A 27635-nucleotide genomic window follows, 5' to 3' on the forward strand; every position below is an offset into this window, starting at 1 on the left:
TGACACGCCGCCACTCCCTTAGAAAAGGTCCTTGAACGGTCGACTATTCCCGTCAAAATATGTTTCAAATGGCTCTGAGCACTATGGGACTCAACATCTATTGGTCATCAGTCCCCTAGTAGAACTACTTAAACCTAACTTACCTAAGGACATCACACAACACCCAGTCATCACGAGGCAGAGAAAATCCCCGATCCCGCCGGGAATCGAACCCGGGAACCTGGGCGCGGGAAGCGAGAACCCTACCGCACGACCACGAGCTGCGGACACCATTCCCGTCGGAAGAGGATATGCAGCAGGCAGTATCGGACTTCTTCACGCAGCAGGGCCCGGTGTTTCAGCAGACGGGTGCGTCGGTGCGATAAATGCCTCAGTGCTGACGGCGCTTTTGCCTGAGTGGCGTACCGATTCTGAACTCTTGTGTGCTTCTAATGGGAACTTCTTGATCGCCCTTTGTGCTAAAACTTCTCTACAGCTGCCGTTCATGACGACCACAACTATAAAATCGGTCACCATATTTTACCAGACTTCGCGTGGGTCTGACAATCAGGCGACATCCCGAAGTGCAATGGTATCGCATACAGATTCTAACAAGAAATAGATGTCCCAGTCCCACTAAAGGAACACTTGCATTTTAATAGTGTATAGCAAACGCCATTCCTATATCATGTCGTAACAAACATTTCCCACAAAGCAGTGTACGTTCCCAACTATCAGCAGTATAAATGAAAGGTAAGTCAGAGAGTCCGATGTCTCGGAAACAACGAAAACATCTTTTGTTCCATTTCAGAGAGAGGAAAGCGATTTTAGTTTTCGTGGTTGGATACTTTTAATTAAAATTAGTCGTAGCTAGTACACTCTGATACCATCTCCTATTCCAGTACAATTTATGGTCGATAAACCACTCTGGCTGCCACACCTCTTTTTTGTACTAAACTACTTGAGGGCAGGTTTTCCTGGATTTGTTTTTCGAATCACTAACATATTTACACACTAGTATGTGGGGCCCATGCACAACAAAAGACAGCGAAACACAGAAAACGTGAATGTGTAACAGTGACAAATGTAACAAACTTTGTTGCGATGCTCAAGAAAACACATAAAAAGATATATGCGTGGTCTGACAAGCTATTATTCAGTAACATAGAATTCATCTGGTATCTGCAGTGTGTCATGCAGTAAATTAGATATTAGTCCACTTGTTAGCAACGTAAAAGTCTTATGCTCCTAGGCTAATAAGCTCTTCACCACGAAGTATCTACATCTACATCTACATGGCCACTCAGCAAACAACTTTCGGAATAATTCTCTGTTAATCCACTCTCACTGCGTGGAAAATAACCAGCAGTTAAATCTTTCTGTGCGAGCTCCGATTTCCCTCAGTTTATTGTGTTGATCAGTTCTCTGTATTTAGGTAGCGTCAACAAAACATTTTTGGATTTTCAGAAAAAAGTTGCTGATTGAAATTCCGTGAGAAGATCCCGCCGCGACGAGAAACTCCTTTGTTTTAGCAGTGTCCGCCCCAAATCCTGATTCATGTCTGTGACACCTTTTGCCCTACTTCTCGATAGTACAAACGTGCTCCCCTTATTTGAATTGGCTCGACGTGCTCCGTTAATCCTATCTGGAAATGTTTCCACACCACGCAGTAGTACTCCAAAATAGGAAAGGCAAGAGAAGTGTATAAGCAGTCTCTTTAGTAGATCCGTTGCATCTTCTAGTTATTCTGGCAATAAAACGCTGTGTTTGGTTTGCCTTTTCTCGACAGCATTTTCTATGTTTTTTTTCCCAATTGCAGTTGTACATAATTTTAATTCCTAGGTATTTAGTTGAATTGCGGCCTTTAGATTTTTACTGATTTATCGTGCAACTAAAGTTTAACGGATTAAATTTAGCACTCATGTGGATATTCTCACAGTTTCCATTATTTAGGATGAATTCCCAGTTTTCGCTCCATACAATATCTAATCCAAATTGATTTGTAATTGGTTTTTTCTCTTCTAATGACTTTGTAACCGAACCCGGCAATTCCACGTATGACAATACCTCTATTTTACATGTCCGAATCGCGTGTAATAGAACCGTTTTTTAACATTACGCCACAGGGAAAGGAAAAGTTTGTAACTATGAACTTGACAATACTTAGGCGTGTGGCCCGTTAACATTGTTTAAACTAAAATTAATAATGCGCAGAATAACTTTTGCAGCTGTCCAGAAATGACAATAAGGCGTTGGCCACGCTACGGCTAGTGAACCCCGCTGGAGCCCCAACGTACGGCGCCGCACGGCGTGTACCGAGAGGTTCGGATCTGAGGTCTCCCGGTGGAACGTTTCCATTGAGACTGCACAACGTTGCACTGGTTTTACTAACACTAACAACAATCTGTAACAAAAATTTTGCCACTGTTACCCAACACAACACTATTACCAGCAACGCACGTACCTATGATTTAAACTTCTTTCCACACCGAGCTGTGGATAATGGGGCTCGGTTTTCAGGATTGGTACGCCACACAAGCCACTACACACACAACACGGTATGTGGCCCACCTGAATTCGGTCTTATCCGCACCCGTGTAGCAAACAGCTTGCTCCTGTGTAGCCTTACCATACGACAAACCCACTGAAAGAATGACTGTGTGTACGAAGGTCGTTTTGGTCGCGAGCTGTAAAGGAGCAATTTAGATACCTTCTCTCAGTTTACGTTCTCGAATGTGCCAAAAGTTAATTAACGTTAATGACTTTTGTGCCATAAAGTTAATATTCTGCTAAAGCACATTTAAGGGGAAGTAATCTCACAAAATTGAATTTTACAATGCCATACCATATATGACACAGAAAGATTGTTGTAACACCAAAATTAATTATTTCCGATCATTCGACCGTACAGAATTAGACAAGACTTACATTCAACAAAGATGGGCAGTGAACTAGGACTCGATTTATGACTTTGTGACAATGATCCTAACAAATACATTTCATGAAACTATATTAAAACTTTGGCAATGTATGACGTTGACTGTAACATCGTGATATACTGCTAAATACGGTTAATACAAAAATGTCTTGCCTTGGTGGCTGCAGTGGTATCGGTGTTGAAGTCGTTGCTTGCTGACTGGAAATTTTGACAGACTCTTCACGTCTCCAGTGTAGGAATTAATTTATAACTACCATGCACATGCGGTAGCCACGTTAACTTGCTGCATCATTGGCTCCATATTCCATCATATAATACCAGTTGCTGTCCAGCACCAAATAAACTGGAGACAACTGCAGGACCTGCGGGCCAGTGCCACACTAAACGTCAATCTCTGCCGCACCGAATGCCTGCTGTCTGAGCCGCACGTCGCCAGACGCGGCACTGCGGGCGCGCCTGCAGCCGCCTCTGGTTCTCCGTCCTCTTCCCTCCCTCGCGCTGCTCGCACCAACTTCAGTCAAAAGACTGGCTGTCGAGAAAACGTAGTGGATCCCCTGCCTTCATGATTTCACTTTGTTTAAATGAATTACATGTTATAATACCCTTAGAATCTTACAGTCAGAGCGTTTATAAGTTACATTAATTTCCATTAGTTTTTAATGTTTTCACAAAATACACTCTCCTTCCAACGAACATTTATTGCAGAAATAATACTTCTACATCTAGATAAAGTTATAGATGTTTCCTCAACAGTGACCTTTAATATTACATTCATGATTTTACTGAGTTGATTTTCATTCTATACTGTTTTCATAAAAATGTGATTGTAGCGTCTCATATGTCCCACATTTTGTTGAATCACCCTAAAAGGATGAACTCGTTACATACTGCAAAAAGATTATGCCTTTTTCATTTGGATACCACATATTGAGAAACAAAGTTCACCGTACATTAACATGTACAGAAAATACCTGTTCTACAACACTTTTTCAGTTTCAGTTTGAAATTCGTTACCTGTATAGTATACATTTATCACAATATGAACTGTTTATTATTTACTTTCAGAAACGTCTATTGCCGAATTGGCCACTGACTGAACACTTGTTAGTAGTTTACTCTTCTGCACCTACTACTAAACACTAATAAGTCTACAAACTACATCATACACGTGTAAAATTTACTGAAATAGAGCAGTAAACAGGGTAGGGCGTCATAGAGGGCAGTGCGCCATACAGCATCTCTTGTTGACTTCATTTTCATTTCTTTCATTATGTTCATGGAGAACTAAGTGAGTTTTTGCTTCACCCCCATGGCTCCCACTTTATCAGTCCATCGCGAGTCCTTTTTCACAACTTACAACTTAGTATTTTACTTCCTTTCCAAGGTTCCATCATAGAAGCTTTGTCCTTTCTACAATATCTTTATATAACATGTGGTTTCCCTGAAACTTGGAAAATTACTTTTTACATTGTTCACTGCTGTTAACACATATGAACTTGTACATAATTCTGCAATACTTTAATTAATTACATATTGATTTCGTAGTTTGTCTCCTTCTTTCTTTCCAGACTATATGATACATCTGACCTTTATCATTTTCAACCATAATATCATAACTCTTTTTTGATATTAGATGTTGTATGTAATAACCATTGATGTATGGTATTTTTACTATCCTGTATGGTTCATTAGACACAAATTTAAATTCATTTATCTCAAGATTAATTTCGCTAGATTTCGCGTAAGCTTTCACGAGAACCAAATCGGCTACTTTAAATTTTCAAGCTTTAAGTTTTCGTCATGGCAACAAATCATCTCTGAGATTGCTTTTCCGTCTTTTTCCTAAGTAATTATTTCTTGTCGTCCATTGTCAACTCTTTACAAGAGGGAAACTAATAATTTTCTTACAAAACTTATTTTTCCTCCTGTTTCAAAATTTCCTGAGGAGTGAATCTTATACTTTCACAGTTTAATCAATTCATTACCTGCTCAGATTCCGTTACGTACTTTCCCCGTGCTCGGCGGTTTCTGTGGTAGTATGTTTGACGTAATCACTCAATTTCTCGCATATTTATCTCTGCCGGATTACTTCACAGATTGTATGTGGTTATATGCAAAAGCTTTACTTCATTCCTCTTTGGTTTATCTAGATTCGGAAAATAGTAGAAAACAGCCTTTTGTATACAACTCTTGCTGTTCCCTTCGTCAATGGATACAGTTCTATAGATTTCCACCATCACCAAAACATGCGAAAAATTACCAGTGGTTTTCGGTAACGGTCCGAAAATATTCATTGCGACTATATTCAACACTTCATTGGGTTCAATAGTCTGCATAAGACCTCTGCCTGCGACATTTCTCCCTTTTGCTCTTTGGCATATATCACACCATTTTATTGTGACACTCTCCTTACGAGATTATTGAAAGTGATGCATTCTAACAATTTTTCTGCCTACTTTTTGGCTCCGGAATGACCGTGAGCCAAATGAAAGTAATCTATCGCTTCCTCTACAAGCTGCTCAGGCCAACATACTAGCCATACTCTTGGGATGGCTGCTCTGCAAATACAGTACTCCCTTATATATTCCGTGTCAAGCCCTAATATTAGTGGCATCGGTATCGTCAAATTTGACCTTTACTGATTTCAATGCCTTATCGACACTTTCATAGTGCTTCAAATTTTTGCGAGCAGCTCTTATTACATTTTTACCTTATACATAATTGAAGTTGCAAATCTTGAATGTAGCATCATTCTCTTCAGCTTGTTTGGTACCTCTGCATTTTTGGGTAACTGAGATGTTGCATCAAGGCATATACTTTTCAGCGCGTCTTACGTATTTATCCTGTACGTCGTATCGTCCAACGCTGTGTGCCAAGAGCCAGCAGTTAACCAACAATGGTCATATACTGATCTTGTGAAATTTTTTAAGAAGTTCAGCACGACCTGCCTCTGTTTTTACACTCTTAGTTAATGTCCCAACATCAAGAACTACATGCACACTACCATCCTTCTTACCTACCTGAACCAAAGGGTTATTATATGGGCTATTGCTACGAGCTGTCATTCCCGACTCAAGTATTCTAACGATATCCTTCTGACCTTCCGATTTTTTGGGTACTGGAATGGCATAAGGTGGTTTGACAAAATGTTTATGTGCAATTACGTTTTAATGATGTTCATAACCTTTTACTTTACCTGGTGTATTAGAAAATACGATTTCATTCGCCATCAATAAACGAGATAACTGGCTGGTCAAGCTGTCAGCGGGCCTTTGCTGAGGTCACAGGAATACTGCCATCAGGTGGGGTGGGGAGTTCGGTGCTTCATCTGCACATCAGGTCGCGGTAATAATGGGCTTAACAAACAAGTTTCTGGGAAGGGCATCCGCAGTTCAGAGACACACCACATCATTCTGTTAGCAGTGTGTCGGAAGTATGCGTATGACACGGGATTTTAAGTTTTAGTTACACCGGTTTTATACAGCGGGTGTCTGCGAAAGCCTGTACTATATTATAGTGGACACTATCTGGCCTGGCTCATTAAGCCTCCATGCTGTCTATATTAGGACAAGCACCTTCTGGGGAGTACTCACTTTTATAATGACAACCTACCAGTGTGATGTGACCCTTAACACGGCTAACTTCTTTAAGGTTGGGACTCCGTAACTGTTCATGTACATTATGATAAGATAAAAATTATAAACCTGAAGCTGCATCTATTCCAACGTTAAACCGGTACTTGAGAATAAAACACCTTGATTCAGATATAAGCCTTTTGACAAAACTTCAGCATTCTTAACTTTTTAAATTGTTATAATTACAGTACTTTGTGTGTTATTTTTAGAGTTGAGTGTTTTTAGTTGTTGTCCATAATATGCCCAGTATATTTGACTGTTCACCACAGTGGGGTCATATATTGGTTGAAAAGAGTCGAGACAATAATGTCAGTGGTAACGCAAGTCAGATTTGGCACTGCGAGAGGGCTGCATCTGAAACAGCACGTAGGGTACTCGGTTTCCTACCTTCACCGGAACTGTGCAGATCTTGACAGGCCACGGTACTTGTCTGATGCATTTGCACCGAACAGGGCAGAGGTCAAGTCCAGCCTGTGAGCAGAAATAGGCATCTCAGGTCACGTCGAGTTCGCATGCCCGGGAAGAAGTCGTCTTCGAGGAGAGGTGAATCATAACAATGCAAGACATATACGAAGGTTTGCGTGATGTAGGAGAGTTTAAGAGGTTAAGTGATTTAACAGAGATTACTTCAGCCCAAGCCCAGCAGATATACCAGGGAGAAGCGCTGCGGCATGGCGAAAGTGGGGGAGAGAAAAGCCAGGTGTGTGCTGTGAGGAGGAAGCGACATTGTCCCACGTAATACGCCACGGGCGACCTGGCCAGCCTCTGGTTCGAGCCTGTCTTCTTTTGGTCTAGATTTAATAGCGTCTGTGACTAGGAAGGTTACAGAGGGAAGAAAATGGTGGAGGTGAAAATCTCGCTCACCTAGCGAAATCAATGGATATGCTGTAGTCAACGGACAAGTAATGAAATAAATTTATTCCGAGTTAGTTTTTAATGGTGAATATTGTAAATAATGAAAACCTATAGTATACTAATTGTCCCAGTCGAGTTAAAATCTTTTGTAATTAGATAAGAGAAAGTGACGTTTGGGTTAGGCCTTAGAACCCTGCACACTTGACGCGTAGTCGTATGTGTGGATACTTGTTTTGCTGATAATTACCCTGTTTCCTAGTTCAAGCATCGTTTGTGCCTTTTCTGTACCATTTTTCAGGATCGAACAAACTCGTCTCAGGCGCTAGATGTATGTGGCCACTGACATCGTGCGTGGCGTTGAGAATGGTCCTCCTGAACCCATCGATTCCATATTAGAATTCCTTTCGTGAGATCCTGAGCGCGTTTACTGTGGAATCACCTGGAGTCTGCAAATGAGAGCGTGCTGAGGGAATGAAATGTCGATTTCTGCCGTGTTGGAAGTCCTGACTGTGGTCGCATGACAGGCGCTAATTCAAACAGCAGACATGACGTCTTTGCAAAATTGATTCAAAAACACGTAATATTTTTCTGCGTTCGCCATCCTTTATTATATCTTATTTTGATTACACGTTTCGGCTAAGTGCCATAATCGGAAACGTCATGAGGTAAGAATTAAATACGTGGGATACAGACTTCTTTGCACATATTACTAAATATTTTTCACAGGAATGCAAGTTATTTCAGTAAACCACAAAATGAAAAGTGCCCACAATAAATAGATTACAAATATAGAATTGCACGTGTGTAATACGCGCAAAATACCTTAAAACATCAATAGGAGTACAGTGCAGATTGTCAAACAGTGCGTGTCTGTTGCAGGTGTGGGTGTGTACCGGCGGCGGCTCGGTCACTGGTGAGACGTCAAACTGATCGACTGCCATCAGGTGGCACTCAAGACAAAGTAGTGGCACACACTGTATGACTGGTTATTGGTAGGGTGGGTGAAATTTTTCCATTATTTTTATGTATTAGGTAATCATTAAAACTACACATCCATCTGTATCGATACATGTGCAATGTGTATGGCTCTCAAGAGATTTTAACAAAATTTATATAACGTAAGATATGTACTACATATGAAAACTTATAGTACACTATTGCAGCACCAAATGCAAAGCTGCAGACTGAAATGAGAGGAATTGTGGAGACGAAAAACAGCAGAAAACAGTCTACAACGGAATATAATGAAAACAAGGCAAAACATGTAGGTAAAGGACTCGGAGGCAACCAGTGGCCGATCCATGTGGAGCCATTAAAGGTAGGGTGGAGGTGTGCGGGGCTACTTTGCAAAGCAGTTAAAAAAGATATCAAAAATCAATTTTTACTAAAATCCACCTGTTCGTTTATCTCTCGTTGTGAATACCTTTTTCTATGAGAACATACGCCAAGTTCTTCGAAAAAGGTTAAGTGCATGGCCTTTAGGCACTTTATGTATGATTTAAAGGCTTCCTGCAATAAGGTGGAGATTGCGTTTCTCGGAAATTAAATCGTTTCCTAAAGCACACCCTACTGTATATTTACCCTAGTTACTGTGAGAACTTTGTAATTTATTGAAATAACGTGCGCCCCAAGGACAATTATCTTGCTGCGAAAATTATTTCTTAATATGTACAAAGAATTCTATATCTCACATTTTTACTTTTTGCTTCATGACAGCTTCCACGACATCAGTGACGAGAAAAAATAAGCAATAATAAGAGGAGCCAAGAAAGAAAAATATTGTGTGTTTATAGACACTAATGAGGTGACAATAAGGCAACGTCTGTTGTTAGGTCTGTGGACTACGGTCTTTCAGTCGATTTTGTTACACTGCTACCATTGGAATCTCAAGAACTGGTCGCTCACGGCTTTCGGTACGCCCTCGCGATCGCCCATATAGTAGTAACAAGTAAACGGACCTGAGTGGGGCGTGGCCAGAAGGCGGCACGGCAGGGAGGGCCTCCCGTCTCTCACCGAAACTCAAGACGACGGCCGGCAGTCCTATAGGTTGTGTCAACAGCTACTTGACTCCAATGCATTCTCTCTATCTGGAGCCTCCAGCGATAAGATAAGCCGCTATCTGAAGAGCCCTTGTAGTGTGACAAGATAGTGACACTTCGCTGTATGTCCTGTCTAAACGACTACTGACGAGATCACTTAATTGTAAATCATTGTATGCTGAAATAATTTGATGTGCCTTCAAATACTTTCGTTTGTGTGTTACGCTATATGTGAAACACGTACTTTTAAACCGGCTTTTTACATTTTATAAGTGGTTAGCACACTGGATTTGCATTCGTGAGGACGACGGTTCGAACCCGCGTTGGGTCATCATGACTTAGAACTTGCGTGACTTCCCTAAATCGCTTCAGGCAAATTCCAGGATGGTTCGTTTGTAGAGCTCCCTGGACGGTTTCCTTCCCCACCTTTCCCTAATCCGAGATTGTCCTTAGTCCCTAATGGCCCAGTTGGGGACGGGACGTCGGACAGTAATCCCCTCTGCCCAGTCTCCTTCCTTTCACCTCTCACTCGTGTGGAGCAGAGCCCGCCCCCACAGCCGGCGGTCCTGGCGACGACCCGCCGCTCACAGCTGCCCACCTCTCACTGCCCTGAGTCAGATAAGGGTACAAACTGTGGAAACTGAAACACTTCGGAGAATACAGTGTGTGGTGTCGCTGTTACTCGCTTATTTCTCAGTCTCTGTCAGGAAGAGCAGCACGAAATTTACGTGCGATATGTAGTGGATGTTCAGTGGGGACGGTAAGTAGTTTAGGAGGTGGTACTGTCTACTGTTTCGAATATAAGTTTCATGTAATGTTTACCCAAATTTTAAGATGTCAGAGACGCAGCTGTCAGAATGAAACCCAACCCAATACTCTTCAGAAAAAGCCAGGTGATTAAAGTCACTGTTGATATTCTTCAATGCGATTTAGAATTCTCCCAACAAGAGGATGTGTACAGCTCTTTTGAGATACTCTTGGCGCTCTTGCCAGTGCTTTCATAAAGCAGACGATCACCTCGTGTTGCGTCACCACTCTTTAGACTTCGCCTTTCAACACCCCTATAGCCAAAAAACGTAAATGAGTGCGATCTGGGAACCTTGGTGACCGACGAAAGTGGCAATTTCTGCCGATCCATTCTCCAGGTAATGCAATGCTTAGATGGTGTCTCGCCAGACGACTAGAGTGTGCAGAACCGCCGACGTGCTGGCAGAACACACCCGTCCTCGCAGCCAAAGCAACCTCTTCCAGTACCGCTGGAAGCCGGTTTTCCTAGTAGTCCAGATAATGGGGCACCTGTGTGCTGACACGACAGGCCCAGTCAGCTGGTTGTCTGTCACAGCACACCATGCATTTTCAGAAAACCACACTTGAAAATATTTCTCCACAAAGCCATGACGGTTTTCGTCGGACCACCAATGTGAGCTACGGGCAACACTGATACCGTCATGAGTCGAGTTGGCTTCACGTTATTAATGGGATTTCTCGCTGATTTGCAATTAACCATCGACAAAAGTCCAATCTGTCACCATCGCTTTCTTCTCGAAAATGCCTGATCTGCTCTAAATGGTAAGGACACAGTCCGAATATACAGGGTGTTTCAAAAATGACCGGTATATTTGAAATGGCAATAAAAACTAAACTAGCAGAGATAGAAATACACCGTTTGTTGCAATATGCTTGGGACAACAGTACATTTTCAGGTAGACAAACTTTCGAAATTACAGTAGTTACAATTTTCAACAACAGATGGCGCTGCGGTCTGGGAAACTCTATAGTACGATATTTTCCACATATCCACCATGCGTAGCAATAATATGGCGTAGTCTCTGAATGAAATTACCCGAAACCTTTGACAACGTGTCTGGCGGAATGGCTTCACATGCAGATGAGATGTACTGCTTCAGCTGTTCAATTGTTTCTGGATTCTGGCGGTACACCTGGTCTTTCAAGTCCCCACAGAAAGAAGTCACAGGGGTTCATGTCTGGCGAATAGGGAGGCCAATCCACGCCGCCTCCTGTATGTTTCGGATAGCCCAAAGCAATCACACGATCATCGAAATATTCATTCAGGAAATTAAAGACGTCGGCCGTGCGATGTGGCCGGGCACCATCGTGCATAAACCACGAGGTGTTCGCAGTGTCGTCTAAGGCAGTTTGTACCGCCACAAATTCACGAAGAATGTCCAGATAGCGTGATGCAGTAATCGTTTCGGATCTGAAAAATGGGCCAATGATTCCTTTGGAAGACATGGCGGCCCAGACCAGTACTTTTTGAGGATGCAGGGACGATGGGACTGCAACATGGGGCTTTTCGGTTCCCCATATGCGCCAGTTCTGTTTATTGACGAAGCCGTCCAGGTAAAAATAAGCTTCGTCAGTAAACCAAATGCTGCCCACATGCATATCGCCGTCATCAATCCTGTGCACCATATCGTTAGCGAATGTCTCTCGTGCAGCAATGGTAGCGGCGCTGAGGGGTTGCCGCGTTTGAATTTTGTATGGATAGAGGTGTAAACTCTGGCGCATGAGACGATACGTGGACGTTGGCGTCATTTGGACCGCAGCTGCAACACGGCGAACGGAAACCCGAGGCCGCTGTCGGATCACCTGCTGCACTAGCTGCGCGTTGCCCTCTGTGGTTGCCGTATGCGGTCGCCCTACCTTTCCAGCACGTTCATCCGTCATGTTCCCAGTCCGTTGAAATTTTTCAAACAGATCCTTTATTGTATCGCTTTTCGGTCCTTTGGTTACATTAAACCTCCGTTGAAAACTTCGTCTTGTTGCAACAACACTGTGTTCTAGGCGGTGGAATTCCAACACCAGAAAAATCCTCTGTTCTAAGGAATAAACCATGTTGTCTACAGCACACTTGCACGTTGTGAACAGCACACGCTTACAGCAGAAAGACGACGTACAGAATGGCGCACCCACAGACTGCGTTGTCGTCTATATCTTTCACATCACTTGCAGCGCCATCTGTTGTTGAAAATTGTAACTACTGTAATTTCGAAAGTTTGTCCGCCTGAAAATGTACTGTTGTCCCAAGCATATTGCAACAAACGGTGTATTTGTATCGCTGCTCGTTTAGTTTTTATTGCCGTTTCAAATATACCGGTCATTTTTGAAACACCCTGTACATGAAGTCCACTGTACTCTTGTATGCGGAACACAAATACGTGCATAACATTCGCGTGTGGTAATTGAAGGATTAACCACGTAAGGCCTTCCCCGTCACAAACGCCCTGCTCAGGTGAGGTGTGACTGCTGGTTACTCCACCAGTCTCACACAGTTCACTGAAAACAGGAGTGAACCATCTTGAATCTGTCAGTCTGTGGTTAGGAAATCCTCTAGCATACAGGGTGATTATAATTGAAGTTAAACTTTCAAACCGTTACAGAAGTTACACCGCTGGTCAGAATGACGTCAAACTTCAATGGAATATTATCGGAGAAGGGGGAAACGTATGGCTGAAGAAGAAATAGTTACATAATGTAGCAACAGATGGCGTTGTAAGCATCGTAATTTAATAGTGGTCGACTACAAATGACAAATGAATCATACAACAATGCCTTGATCTTGAACAAACTGTACCACTCAGTGTGCATGGGTGTACAGGTACGACACTGTTATTTACATAAGGCAATGCGCCACAGCAAGGTCGTATCACATCGGATGGGAAAAATCGGTTTTTAATTGTCCCGAGGCCAAAAACAGCACAAAAAGCATCAATCACATCGGTTTCTAATTGTACTGAGGCCAAAAACCGCATAAAAAGCATCAGTCAAATTCAAATCGGATTATTAACTTCCGTGTGACTGGCGCAAAACATGTTCAATACGCTGTCCATCTTTGTCTGAAACAAGTTGAAATCGAGAAACTGCATGTTCCACAACCGATCGAAGTGTTTCCTGGGTCACGTTCAGACTGTGTTGCGCAATGCGTGCCTTCAATACTGCTAAGTTTGCAATCGGAACACAGAACACAACATCTTACAAATAGCCCCACAGCCAGAAGTCACACGGATTATGATCAGATGGTCGGGACGGCCAGGCTCTGGGGAAATGGCGGCTGATAATTGTAGCGTTTCCGAAATGGCATTTCAGCAGCTGCTTAACTGGATTTCCAATGGGCGTAGGTGCGCCATCTTGCATAAAAATGATCCCATCCACACATCCATGCTGTTGGAGAGCTGGAATGACGTGGTTGTGTAAAAGACACTCACAGCGCTTACCAGTGACGGTAGAGGTAACAGGACCGGAAGCAGCGGTCTCTTCGAAAAATATACAACCCTATGATAAAACATGCCGTAAACCCGCACCACACAGCGACGTTTTCAGGATGACGTGGTACTGGCTGATTTGCTTGTCGATATTCCGTTGCCCATATTCGACAATTCTGTGTATCGACATATCCTGTCAGATGGAAGTGGGCTTTGTCTGACCACAAAATCTTCCAGGCCAAACATTGTCGAGATCCATGTGAGCAAGAAATTCTAAAGCAGAGGTCTCTCTTGCTGGCAGCTCAACAGACAGTAACTCTTGCACATGCGTAATTTTGAATGGACGGTGCACCGTGCACCGTGCTCACGGGTATGTCCAATGTTCGGGCAATTCTCCTTACACCACGCGTTTGCACACCACCACCCGTCTCCTCCTGCATTGCTGTGGCCAATGCTTCCACTGACGTCGAATCCATTCGTTTCGTCGGTCTACCAAGTTGCACACCAAGAGAACCCGTCTTTTCGCATTTCCGAACCATTTTCTCCAGAACCACGGCATTCGTCGGACCAACGCCTTTTCTCAAACCCTTCAGTGTCCGGAACTTCTGCAGAGCGACGTGTGCACCGTCACCATCCTTGTGGCACAGCTTTACAAGCAGAGCGCGACGGTTCATTGAGACAGTCATGGCGAACGTCGCAGACGCGAAAGGAGGAAGGCCATGTACCCGGCGTGTTTATACCAACTTCAATCGGTCGCTGCGCATGACAGGTGTTTTAATTTACGTATCCTGACACATACAGCGCCATCTATTGATCAATTTTCACAATATTTTTTTTCTTCTGCCATACGTTTTTCCCCTTTTCCGATAATATTCCTTTGCAATTTGACGTAATTCTGATCAGTGCTGTTATTTCTACAGCGTTTTGAAAGTTTAACTTTAATTATAATCACCCAGTATTATCTACAAGCAGCATTTCCATTAAATAACCCATACACAAACAGCATATCGCCGTACTCAGCATTTGTCAGTATGCAGTGCGTGCTCACACGATATGGTAGTATAGGTCAACAAATCACAATCGTAGCTGAAAAGTTCAGTTATGCAAAGCCCAGCACAACTTCACAAACTGAAATGCTAAATAAACCCCTAGCAAATTGAGTACGAGTATCTGAAGTGAAAACTGACGTGTATAACCATGTTTCTTTCTGTAACCAATACAAAGTGTGCGTGTGTTATACGAAATGTTCTGTTTCAAATAGTTTACACTACCACCGCCTACACTAGTTAGTGTTCCTGTCGAGGTGCTCTGTACACCCGTACAGTGGAAGACAATAAACTGTGTTGCGCTGACAATACTAAGATTTAATGATGTTACAAACTTTCGCAAGACGTTTATTGACTTTATTAAGAGCTGAGAAGTGATGATACATCCCTAAAGCCATACATCAACAAATTTTATGCTGAAAGAAAATTATTAAAAAAGTTACGCATATACAGCAGCCTATAAAATGGTCAAAGAGAATCTGTGCTGGGCCGAAGTGGCCGTGCGGTTAAAGGCGCTGCAGTCTGGAACCGCAAGACCGCTACGGTCGCAGGTTCGAATCCTGCCTCGGGCATGGATGTTTGTGATGTCCTTAGGTTAGTTAGGTTTAACTAGTTCTAAGTTCTAGGGGACTAATAACCTCAGCAGTTGAGTCCCATAGTGCTCAGAGCCAATCTGTGCTGTTTGGTAAAAAAGCGTTCTCAAAGGGAAAAGACAACCATTAATGCTACATATACATAATATTAAACGCAATCATTCTTCATTCTACCAACGATGTAATATCTAGGCAACATATCGGGTGTACACTACTTTTACACTGCATCCTACCAAGAAACCTACCGTGACCTAGATTCTGGAGGAAGTTATCGTTCTGAGCACGCTCGTAACAAGAAATGTCAAATCCAGGCAACTCTAGATCCAACGTTACCCCCTCTGGCCGCCCCACGGCGTGCTGGAGGTCCACTGGATTCCACCTTTGGCGTCGCGTGTCCACAGTGGACACCGCCTTGTGTACATCTCAGTGTCATCCGTCCTACAGCCGTGGTCTGCACTTATGGATACACTATAAGTGCCATGTAAACGGCACATTTCTCCACATTTACTGAAACGGCCAAATGCGTTTGGTTCCGAAAGGTAACAACAGAGCTATGGCCTATATCAATCTGCTTCTAATCGTTGTATGCAGTCTTGTTATGAAATTGCAGAACTGACATTAATACTGAGTGGTAAAGTTGTTTTGCCGCGATTTTATTTTTTTGGTGGAATGTCCCTGTAAAACTATATATATATATATATATATATATATATATATATATATATATATATATATATATATACTCCTGGAAATGGAAAAAACAACACATTGACACCAGTGTGTCAGACCGACCATACTTGCTCCGGACACTGCGAGAGGGCTGTACAAGCAACGATCACACGCACGGCACAGCGGACACACCAGGAACCGCGGTGTTGGCCGTCGAATGGCGCTAGCTGCGCAGCATTTGTGCACCGCCGCCGTCAGTGTCAGCCAGTTTGCCGTGGCATACGGAGCTCCATCGCAGTCTTTAACACTGGTAGCATGCCGCGACAGCGTGGAAGTGAACCGTATGTGCAGTTGACGGACTTTGAGCGAGGGCGTATAGTGGGCATGCGGGAGGCCGGGTAGACGTACCGCCGAATTGCTCAACACGTGGGGCGTAAGGTCTCCACAGTACATCGATGTTGTCGCCAGTGGTCGGCGGAAGGTGCACGTGCCCGTCGACCTGGGACCGGACCGCAGCGACGCACGGATGCACGCCAAGACCGTAGGATCCTACGCAGTGCCGTAGGGGACCGCACCGCCACTTCCCAGCAAATTAGGGACACTGTTGCTCCTGGGGTATCGGCGAGGCCCATTCGCAACCGTCTCCATGAAGCTGGGCTACGGTCCCGCACACCGTTAGGCCGTCTTCCGCTCACGCCCCAACATCGTGCAGCCCGCCTCCAGTGGTGTCGCGACAGGCGTGAATGGAGGGACGAATGGAGACGTGTCGTCTTCAGCGATGAGAGTCGCTTCTGCCTTGGTGCCAATGATGGTCGTATGCGTGTTTGGCGCCGTGCAGGTGAGCGCCACAATCAGGAGTGCATACGACCGAGGCACACAGGGCCAACACCCGGCATCATGGTGTGGGGAGCGATCTCCTACACTGGCCGTACACCACTGGTGATCGTCGAGGGGACACTGAATAGTGCACGGTACATCCAAACCATCATCGAACCCATCGTTCTACCATTCCTAGACCGGCAAGGGAACTTGCTGTTCCAACAGGACAATGCACGTCCGCATGTATCCCGTGCCACCCAACGTGCTCTAGAAGGTGTAAGTCAACTACCCTTGCCAGCAAGATCTCCGGATCTGTCCCCCATTGAGCATGTTTGGGACTGGATAAAGCGTCGTCTCACGCGGTCTGCACGTCCAGCACGAACGCTGGTCCAACTGAGGCGCCAGGTGGAAATGGCATGGCAAGCCGTTCCACAGGACTAAATCCAGCATCTCTACGATCGTCTCCATGGGAGAATAGCAGCCTGCATTGCTGCGAAAGGTGGATATACACTGTACTAGTGCCGACATTGTGCATGCTCTGTTGCCTGTGTCTATGTGCCTGTGGTTCTGTCTGTGTGATCATGTGATGTATCTGACCCCAGGAATGTGTCAATAAAGTTTCGCCTTCCTGGGACAATGAATTCACGGTGTTCTTATTTCAATTTCCAGGAGTGTATATATAAAGTTTTTCAGGGATATATATAATTCTTATACATACGGCAGTACTGGGGACTATGCACTGAAAATTGAATTGTTTGGCTCGAGCCCCCACGTGCTATGGCACGAAAAAATATATATATTTGTTATAGTCAGCTGAATTGAGCGGTCCAGAGGTGTGGCTGGTTTCAATATTTGGCAACGTTTTTAGTCATAGGGTGCCAGCTCACACCTGTCGTAAACTCAATTTCCAAGCTGAAATACAAATGTAAAAGAACAATGCAGGCAAGTATTACGGTGAAGCCGGCCGGAGTGGCCGAGCAGTTCTAGGCGCTTCCGTCTGGAACCGCGCGACCGCTACGGTCGCAGGTTCGAATGCTGCCTCGGTATGGATGTGTGTGATGTCCTTAGGTTAGTTAGGTTTAAGTACTAAGTTCTAGGGGACTGATGACCTTAGATGTTAAGTCCCATAGTGCTCAGAGCCATCTGAACCATTTTTATTAGGGTGAAATTTAGAAAAAAGTCACCCACGTTAATTTATAATTTGAACACGTAGTTCATTTTTTCTATTTTTCAAATTATAGTCTTCAGTATATTAAATGAACATATGAAATGCAGTCTGAGGGGCTTTTACGTAAGGGCGGCCGATAATAACTGATGCTACAACACTTCACTATAAAGTTCATATGTCGTGATCTCGGCACTCGACAGTCTGTTCACAGTTCACATAATACACAGTTGTCTGCTGTCCTAAACCTCTATACTGCGCTCAACTTCATCGTTTTCGAACGTTACTACATACATACTTGTCCCCAGTCGTGGCTACCAAGCCAATACTGCCGCCAGATGGGCACCACGTTCGGCTCTTAGCGTAGCTGAAACTCAACTCCCTTGTGATCAAAGATGGCCGCCCTATGCACCCTCGAAATGACTGTCTAACTCACAATGTTTGACAAAAAGAATTACGAATATTCTAAAACTAAACACAAAACCACATATGATACGTTCAAAAATATGGAAAATTTCCGGGCAGTAACAATTGAAGGTCCAACTTTCTGTATCTGCCACCGTTTTTGCGCAAATAATGTTCTTCTGGCGTGATATTACTGTTCCCAGATTTTTGATACTAAACATAAAAAAAAATAAAACTACATACTTAATTACTCATCTACATTTTTAAACTGTATAATGCTGCCGCCAGTTTCGTCTCTTCAAATTTATTTTTTACCAAAAACACAGTTTCTCTCAGTGGGATCCCATATTCCGAGCTCTCATTCAAAAATGGTACATATTCAGCTAAATCGGCTATGGTTGCTCGATGTAGCTCTACTAGCTGCATCCGTAAACACGTTGTTGATAGTAAGTGGCCAAAGCGTTGCCGGAATATTCGCTTTCGAACTTTCATAAATTTATAATTTTTGAGACGACAGTAACTTTCAAGCTATCATATTTTTTTGTAGCGCGCCTAGATAACTTAGTTTTATACATGTTTCTGTACGTGAGTGTCAACTCGCACCTCAGTATCACTCTTAGTTTTGTTTTTATCAAATTTTTTTCTGGCGTATAAGTTTCTCCAAGCGCGTGAACAGGGCCATATGGGTAGACGCCAGCCGCTCGCCACGCCCCCACAGCAGCCGCCAGCCACGTGCTCTGCGGCGGGAAAACCGCGGTTTTCCCGCCGCTCTAGATTACTGCCACAGTTTGTACGCTCACACATGTCACGGCCTTCTCTAATGAAGAACTGGTGTCCATTCCCTGAATGTCCGTCATAACAACTCTGTTACACAATCACGAAACAGCAATACTTACAAAGCATTATTAGGTCTAAGGAAACTAATTATTGCACTGTTGACATAATATTAAGCAGATACTGGGATTCCAGATTCGATACTGAAGACATAAATGGAATAAGATGTGCATAATTTTTCAGGTTTGATTTCGTTCGGTATCATGTAAGTTCACACGATCTTATACTTACGTGCAATTCTGAAGTGTAGAACATTGGCTTCAGTGTCGCAAGTTTTATTACCGTAACCTATCACGGTTATGTTCGTGCTAGTGGCTTACCTGTCTGTCTTCAGGGATAACCAGTATCGTTCACAGGCCACACAACATCAGTGTTGGCGTTGCTAAGTCACAATGATCGTTGCTGAGTCACAATGATCGTAGGCGCCGTTGTTCCGCCCGCCTTTGTTGGAGGGTGTTTACCAGGAACCAGTTTCCCTTAGCTGATGTGAGGTCCTAGTTAGCAACACGGAGTTTCCTACATCGTGTATTACTTTGCTGACATCCGACGTCGTGCATATTCGAGGTGTTCGGCTTGGTCCCACCTGACTGGAATCGTATTGTTTAAATCGAAGGGGCAGGGGGCAGAAGGGGAAGGAAAAGGAAGGAAATACAGATGTCCGCTGCACTGAGACTTTATGCGGACTCGGCGGCGACGACTGGGAATGTGGGAGTGGGACCTGGGGTAGCCTTTTGCTGACCGGTCGCTGCGCCACCCGCACTCGGCGCTCAGCTGAGCCGCCGCGGCAGGTTCCCAGGCCGGGCCGGGCCACGGCAGCCCGCGTTCCCACGGGGCGCCGCCTGCCCGCAGCCCCCCACCATCAGCTCCACGACCGCTAATGTGAGATTCCTGCTGGAGGTCGAACGTAAATGTGCGTCCACACTGAAGGTTGCGGAGTCATTGTCCATCAGTTACTCGAATCTACAGTGTACGGTTGAGTTTTCGGACGTTTGCAAAGGAACTCCTACCGAATTTCAACAAAACTACAGTAAGAATTGTCACAGCATATGTATGGAAATATAAGCATTCATGACTATTTTTAGTAGAGATAAGATGAAAATGTTGTCCTCCTTGTTGACAGAAGGATTTATTGGCCAAAAGGGAGAATTATGTTTTCGACTATTATTTCTAAAAAAGACGATACAGTTTATATCCACTGAATATTTTTACGTTACAACGCTTCTAGCGACATTCGAGTGGGACATAACAAGTGATAATGAGAAATGAAGTTGGTTCGGAAACCGTGCTCTACACTTCAAAGAGGAGCGTCTCCTTACCGCTTTGAGGGCAATCATTTTGGTCGATATTATGCACAGTTAGTGAAACTATTAAATCACTTTAAGAGCAACACCACGAACGCCGTTGAGAGTGTGGCATCCACGAAGAGTACGGAGGCCACTCCTGGGGTCAGACTGCTGCCCCGTGACGTGAACGTACTGTCTCCTTCGTGCTGAGGCCTTCACACTCGGTGCTAATGATATTCTGCGAGCTGCAGAAACCAAACTATTCCGTCTAGGGAATCTGTGCGTTCATCATGCCACTGGCTTCACTATTTCACATGTTCTGCAGCAATAAGCGTATTTTCCACTTCTGTGTGACTTAAATTATTTCCCATTTCAACACATCAATTTTGAAGTAAGACTACCACAGTGTATTCTGAATATTCTACATCTACATCTGCATCTACATACATACTCCGAAATCCACCATATGGTACGTGGCGGAGGGTACCTTGTACCACAACTAGCATCTTCTCTCCCTGTTCCACTCCCAAACAGAACGAGGGAAAAGTGACTGCCTATATGCACGAGCCCTAACCTCTTTTTAACTTATCTTTGTGGTCTTTCCGCGAAATGTAAGATGGCGGCAGTAAAATTGTACTGCAGTCAGCCTCAAATGCTGGTTCTCAAATTTCCTCAGTAGCGATTCACGAAAAGAACGCCCCCTTTCCTCTAGAGACCCCCACCGAGTTCCTGAAGCATGTCCGTAACACTCGTGTGATGATCAAACCTACCAGTAACAAATCTAGCAGCCCGTCTCTGAATTGCTTCAATGTCCTCTCTCAATCTGACCTGATAGCAATCCCAAACGCTCGAGCAGTACTCGAGAATACGTCGTATTAGTGTTTTATAAGCGGTCTCCTTTAAACATGAACCACATCTTCCCAAAATTCTACCAATGAACCGGAGACGACTATTTTGCCTTCACCCCCAATTGCCATTACATGCTTGTCCCACTTCATATCGCTCTGCAGTCTTATGCCCAAATATTTAATCGACGTGACTGTGTCAAGCGCTACACTACTAATGGAGTACTCAAATATTACAGGATTCTTTTTCCTATTCAGCCCGCCTATGAATTGCTTCATGTCCTCCCTCAATCCGACCTGATAGGGATCCCAAAGGCTCGAGCAGTACTCAAGAATAGGTCGTATTAGTGTTTTCTAAGCAGTCTCGTTTACAGATGAACCACATCTTCCCAAAATTCTACCAATGAACTGAAGACGACTATCCTCCTTCCCCACAACTTCCATTACATGCTTGCCCCACTTCACATCGCTCTGCAATGTTACGCCCAAATATTTAATCGACGTGACTGTGTCAAGCGCTACACTACTAATGGAGTATTCAAACATTATGGGATACTTTTTCCCATTCATCTGCATTAATTTACATTTACCTATATTTAGAGTTAGCTGCCATTCTTTACAGCAATCACAAACCCTGTCCAAGTCATCTTGTATCCTCCTACAGTCACTCAACGACGACACCTTCCTGTACACCACAGCATCATCAGCAAACAGTCGCACATTGCTATCCACCCTATCCAAAAGAACATTTATGTAGATAGTAAACATCAGCGAAACCAATCCCATATGCTCGTACCTTAGTTAGGAGTCTGCAGTGGGGCACCGAGTCAAACGCTTTCCGGAAGTCAAGGAATATGGCATCCGTCTGATACCTTTCATCTATGGTTCGCAAGATATCATGTGAAAAAAGGACGAGTTGCGTTTCGCAGGAGCGATGCTTTCTAAAGCCGTGCTGATGCATGGACAGCAACTTCTCTGTCTCAACGAAATTCGTTATATTCGAACTGAGAATATGTTCGAGAATCCTGCAAAACCCGATGTTAAGGATATTGGTCTGTAATTTGCAGGATCCGTCCTCCTACCCTTCTTATATACAGGCGTCACCTGCGCTTTTTTCCAGACGCTCGGGACTTTACGTTGGGCAAGAGACTCGCGATAAATGCAAGCTAAGTAAGGAGCCAATGCAGTAGAGTACTCTCTGTAAAACCGAATTGGAATCCCATCAAGACCTGGCGATTTGTTTATTTATATTCATCCGAGTGTTTCTCTAATGGCAGCTGTGCTCCGAGAGGCATCCAGTGGATCTGGTTGACGAAGGGTCTCTGTCGCTTTGTTGTCGATGGTACGCTTACAGGTAATGAGGATAAATAATCCGGCACTGCCAGAGGAACGCCGCTGTGTCAGCAGTACCCTCGCTACCGTGACGCTCCTCCTTAGGCCCCGATCCATGTCCCTGGTAACGCCACTGTGGATCACTTTAATCTTACATCTCAAATATAGAGCGATAACATATTAAGCTGAGATCAAAAAGTGTAGAACTGTCAGTCGTCCTACTGTTCGAATTTATATCTTGTTTACTTGTTTAATCGTCACAAGTACTGCAGAAATGTGACACATATGTGACCACACAGCGCATTGTAGGGCGATGACGTGGTCCCAAGGTGCGGCCGCTTCCAGAGTGATCCTGCAGGGGCATACTTCTAGCGACAAGAAAGTACTGAGCAGAAAGCCTGAGAGAAAGTGAGAGAGAGTAGAATAGAATGGTAGAGACAGTCCAGGGGCGAGTAAGAAAACAGTGGCTGCCTTTAGGTTGAAAATGCCGTGTCGCTTATCACTTATACCTTCTGTAGACAGGGATATCGTAGAAAAGAGTTGCAAGTGCCTCTTCTAAACTGCAGACGGATCGCCTGGTAACGTTACAGGAGGATATTAAAAGTTTAAAATAAAAGTTTTAAGTACCAGTCAGACTGGCTAGGCGACATGCGTATTGCAATACCGCAGAACTCACCACCCAGTAGGCTCCTGCAGGTCATTGCCAACAAAGCTTCGGAATATCAGGGGGCCGGCCAGGGTGGCCAAGCGGTTCTCGGCGCTACAGTCTGGAACCACGCGAGCGTTACGGTCACAGGTTCGAATCCTGCCTCGGGCATGGATGTGTGTGCTGTCCTTAGGTTAGTTAGGTATAAGTAGTTCTAAGGAACTGATGAACTTAGAAGTCCCATAGTGCTCAGAGCCATTGGAACCAATATGTGGGGAAATGCAGCTTGTTAGGGGATTAGTGAGCGACAGGGAACTGTCATGTAGGAAGATAACGTCCCAGGTCCCAGTCACGTTTTGGGATCAGCAACTAACCATACACACAACTGCATTTCTTCAACATAGCCCAGCAGTTAGGTTCGGTTGGGTTGTTTGGGGGAAGAGACCAAACTGCGAGGTCATCGGTCTCATCTGATTAGGGAAGGAAGTCGGCTGTGCCCTTTGAAAGGAACCATCCTGGCATTTGCCTGGAGCGATTTAGGGAAATCACGGAAAACCTAAATCAGTATGGCCGGACGCGGGATTTCACCGTCGTCCTCCCGCATGCGAGTCCAGTGTGCTAACCACTGCGCCACCTCGCTCGGTTGCCCAGCGGTTACTTCTGGTTATGGTACAACAGAAGATGATAACAGCATTGCTATGGTGTATTTTGATAAGATGAGGTAAGGAACAAAAAAAATGGCTCTGAGCACTATGGGACTTAACTTCTGAGGTCATCAGTCCCCTAGAACTTAGAACTACTTAAACCTAACTAACCTAAGGACATCACACACATCCATGCCCGAGGCAGGATTCGAACCTGTGACCGTAGCAGTCCCGCGGTTCCGGACTGCGCGCCTAGAACCACTAGACCACCGCGGCCGGCGGTAAGGAACACCTATGAGACTAATACTATATAACGGATAAGTCAGTGAGGGGTGTTCTTCTGCTAAAAGTGCACTTTCACTGATGTAGGAAGTGTACCCTTCACTGCTAAGGTGTGTACTAAATAACTGGGCGTTTTTTAAAGTACACAGAGATTTGTTTTTGGTAAATATACCTTCATACATATCACCTTTTATGGCCCTTGTGTGTCAATGCTGCCGACACTTAAGATCATTTGGGGTTTCTAAAGTGAATAGTGGGTAATGAATGAACCGTGATCCTGCTGGAAGTTAGTGTCCCATTCGTGGTGCAGGAGCAGCAGTGGAGCAATCTAGGTATACGCGATACATTGGTGTCTTCTGTAAAGTATTCCAGCAGAATTTTAGGTGACGGTACACTACACGTGCTAACATAATTTCGTCCTTAATAGTACTGCCAGGTAAGCAATGGGAGAGTGTTACATAATAAGTGAGTGAGGAGCGTGGTCATGCTGAAAGTGGATATCTCACTGAGGTGAACTTTTGACAAACAGGCACATTGTATATACCACAAGAGAGCGTTTTCCTTAAATGCAAGAACTGGCAATTACTTTAGAGTAAGATTCCTTGTAAGATGTTAACTAGTATGGGACCTGTAAGGGTGTTTTGCAGCAGCGCAGCTGGAAGATTATGTCCCACTCATGTTGTGGTAAAAGCAGCAGAAATGGGTGGATGCATCCCACACAGTTCTGCATTCCTTCTAGTGATGCTACATCCAACTGCTGTCAACAGCAGATTGGCTACTGAAATGTTTTTTCGTTCAGTTGGGTGTTTTTCATTTAAAAGAAACAACCAGGTGAAATTAATCCCTGTGTCCACATTTTCACTCTCTCTTTCGATCTGAGTGAGCATTTGACATGACAGCAGACTCTGTCGGTCATGTCTCTTATACGAATGTTTGCACTGGTTCCCTGGGTCTCAGTGACTGAACTGACATTTTTTTCTGAGCCTCGTTTCCAACCGGGTGCAGGGCGGCGTCCTCGGAGCTGGCTGCACGGCGCCGCCACAGGCAGCATGGGGCGCCAGGAGTTCAGCCGGTGCGAGGAGGTGGCGCTGCTGGCTGGTGGAGGGACCGGCCACCTCCTCACACTGGCTGCGCTCCTGGCAGAGCTGGGGGCTGGCGTGGAGAGCCAGTCTGAGGAGGGACCTAGATCTAGCTAGGTAGGACTCTATGGACATCCTCACACTTTTTTTTAGTAAAACACTAAACAAACGGATTTGCAAACCTGTCGCTATCCTCAAAATGAGCGATAAGCTGATAAGGGTGTTGGCCTTATTGGAATGCCACACTTCTTAGATCAATCCGGAATTTTTCCTTTCTGCATGCTTCAAGAGAAACTAAGGTTTATCGGAATGTGGGTCACTTTTGGAGGAGACACAAGATATTCTGAAGAAAGTCTGTAGAACTAACTTTGAGTCCTGAATCTAGGAATATATTACAACCCTGAACACAGGGCTGTCACAGAAACCACAGAGACTAGTTTAGACTAATTACTATGCACACAGAAGTACTTAACCAATAATTCTTGCTACACACCTGCACATGAATGGAATCAGAGAAAGTCAATGGATGTCCTACTGGCATGCACTTCACAGTGGTTTGTAGGTTATCGATGTAGGTACAGATGAGTAAAAATCAGTTTGGGAGGAACGAGAGTAGTTGATTCGTTTTGTTAGAAGTAACGTTAACTTATGGGGAAGTTAGGGTCACTATGGGTAGAGTGAGGGTAACTTTGGGGGAGTGAGGGTCACTTTCGGAAGACCGAGGGCTACTGAGAGGAATTAGGGCCACTTTGAGGAGTGAGGATCACTTTTGCAGGACTGAGGGTTGCTACAGGGGAATGAGAACAGTGAGGGTACCTTTGGGACGAGTGAGGGTCACCTCAGACATTATTTTACCCTCTTATTACATACAATGCAATGCTCAACGATTGTCCTGTTTGCCACTACAAGGATTCTGCAATTACTTTGTGTCTTAACATAAGGGGGGGCTGAGGTGAATAATAGCATGGGGCATTGTCCAGCTGGAAGGTTATTTGTAATAGTTGGTGAAGAAACGGAAGCAGAATGTCCTTGGTCAGTACTGATCACCTAATTCTTCATAATGTGCACACAGCCTTGCTGCAGTGGTAACACTGGCTCTCACCAAAGTCAAGCAGTCAGGCTGGGCTAGCACTTTGAAGGGTCGCCATGCGGGCTGCCAAGTGCTGTTGACAAGCTGGGTGTACACAGCGAGGCCAATTGAGGAGCTATTTGGTTGAGAAATAACGATACTGGTCACGAAAACTGACAGTGGCCAGAGTGTGGTGTGCTGACCACAAGGCTCTGCATGTGGTCACGCCTGTGGATGATTGGCGGCCCATCAGTACTGTTGAGCCTTCGAGGCCGGTTCGGGTGGTGTTTGTTTCTGTTTCTTTCTCACAATGTTGTACTCAAATGTCTTTTAGTGTGTTCGTGTTACGAAGGTGAGGAACATAAAGATGTTTGGATCTGAATTTCAGTAGAAGTAAGGAATGGGACGTGTTCAGGTGGAAGTTACCGTATAACCAGTGCTATAGCATTGGAATGAGGCTGGCACTGATGTATACTGTTTACTTCAATGTTTCCTCTGCTGTATGTATTTTCTGCCACCTTTCCCTGCAACAGGATACCCGAATTAGGTATAGTATGTCACAGGAAGCAAACTGAGGAACATAAGAAATTATTGAGCTTCATTACTGGCGCAGTCAAGCTGGATGATCATGCAAGTTATTGATGTGGAAGCAGAATGGGCTTGGCTCATCATGCTGACTTCAGTGTTCTCTGAACATAGCGAATATTTTACGTCACTGTTCCCCACAACACTATAGCCAAATATGGCGTTGTATATCATTGTAAAGAAGCAGAAATTTTAAGGAAGGATTAGACTCAATGGCAGCATAGTCAAAAGTTGCGATAATGTCCAAATAGAAGACCATATCTCACTCGTATTCTAGAAACAGAAGCACATTAGAATTATTTTATTCTCCTCATTACAGTCTTCCTGCAACGAACATATAGATTATTTTATGCCAGTTTTCCACACAGTTTCATTCCCAAATGTGGTACTGTATGTCATCTGATGCAAGCTGAGAACTGTAAGGAATGGCTGAACTGAATTAGAGTGTAAGAAAGTTTGTGGATTTTGCATGTGTAGGATAATGTCTAACAAATGTCCGCCTGCTTAGCTGGGTGGTGACGTGCTTGCCTCCCTTGAAAGCGGGCCAGGCTAGATTCCCGGCTGGGTTGGAGATTTTCTCCTATCGTGGACTGGCTGTTGTGTTGCCCTCATCATCATTTCATCCTCATCACCAGCGCGCAAGTCGCTCAATGTGGCGTCGACTGATATA

The sequence above is a fragment of the Schistocerca nitens genome, chromosome 11, assembly GCF_023898315.1.
Source record: "Schistocerca nitens isolate TAMUIC-IGC-003100 chromosome 11, iqSchNite1.1, whole genome shotgun sequence".
Taxonomy (NCBI): domain Eukaryota; kingdom Metazoa; phylum Arthropoda; class Insecta; order Orthoptera; family Acrididae; genus Schistocerca; species Schistocerca nitens.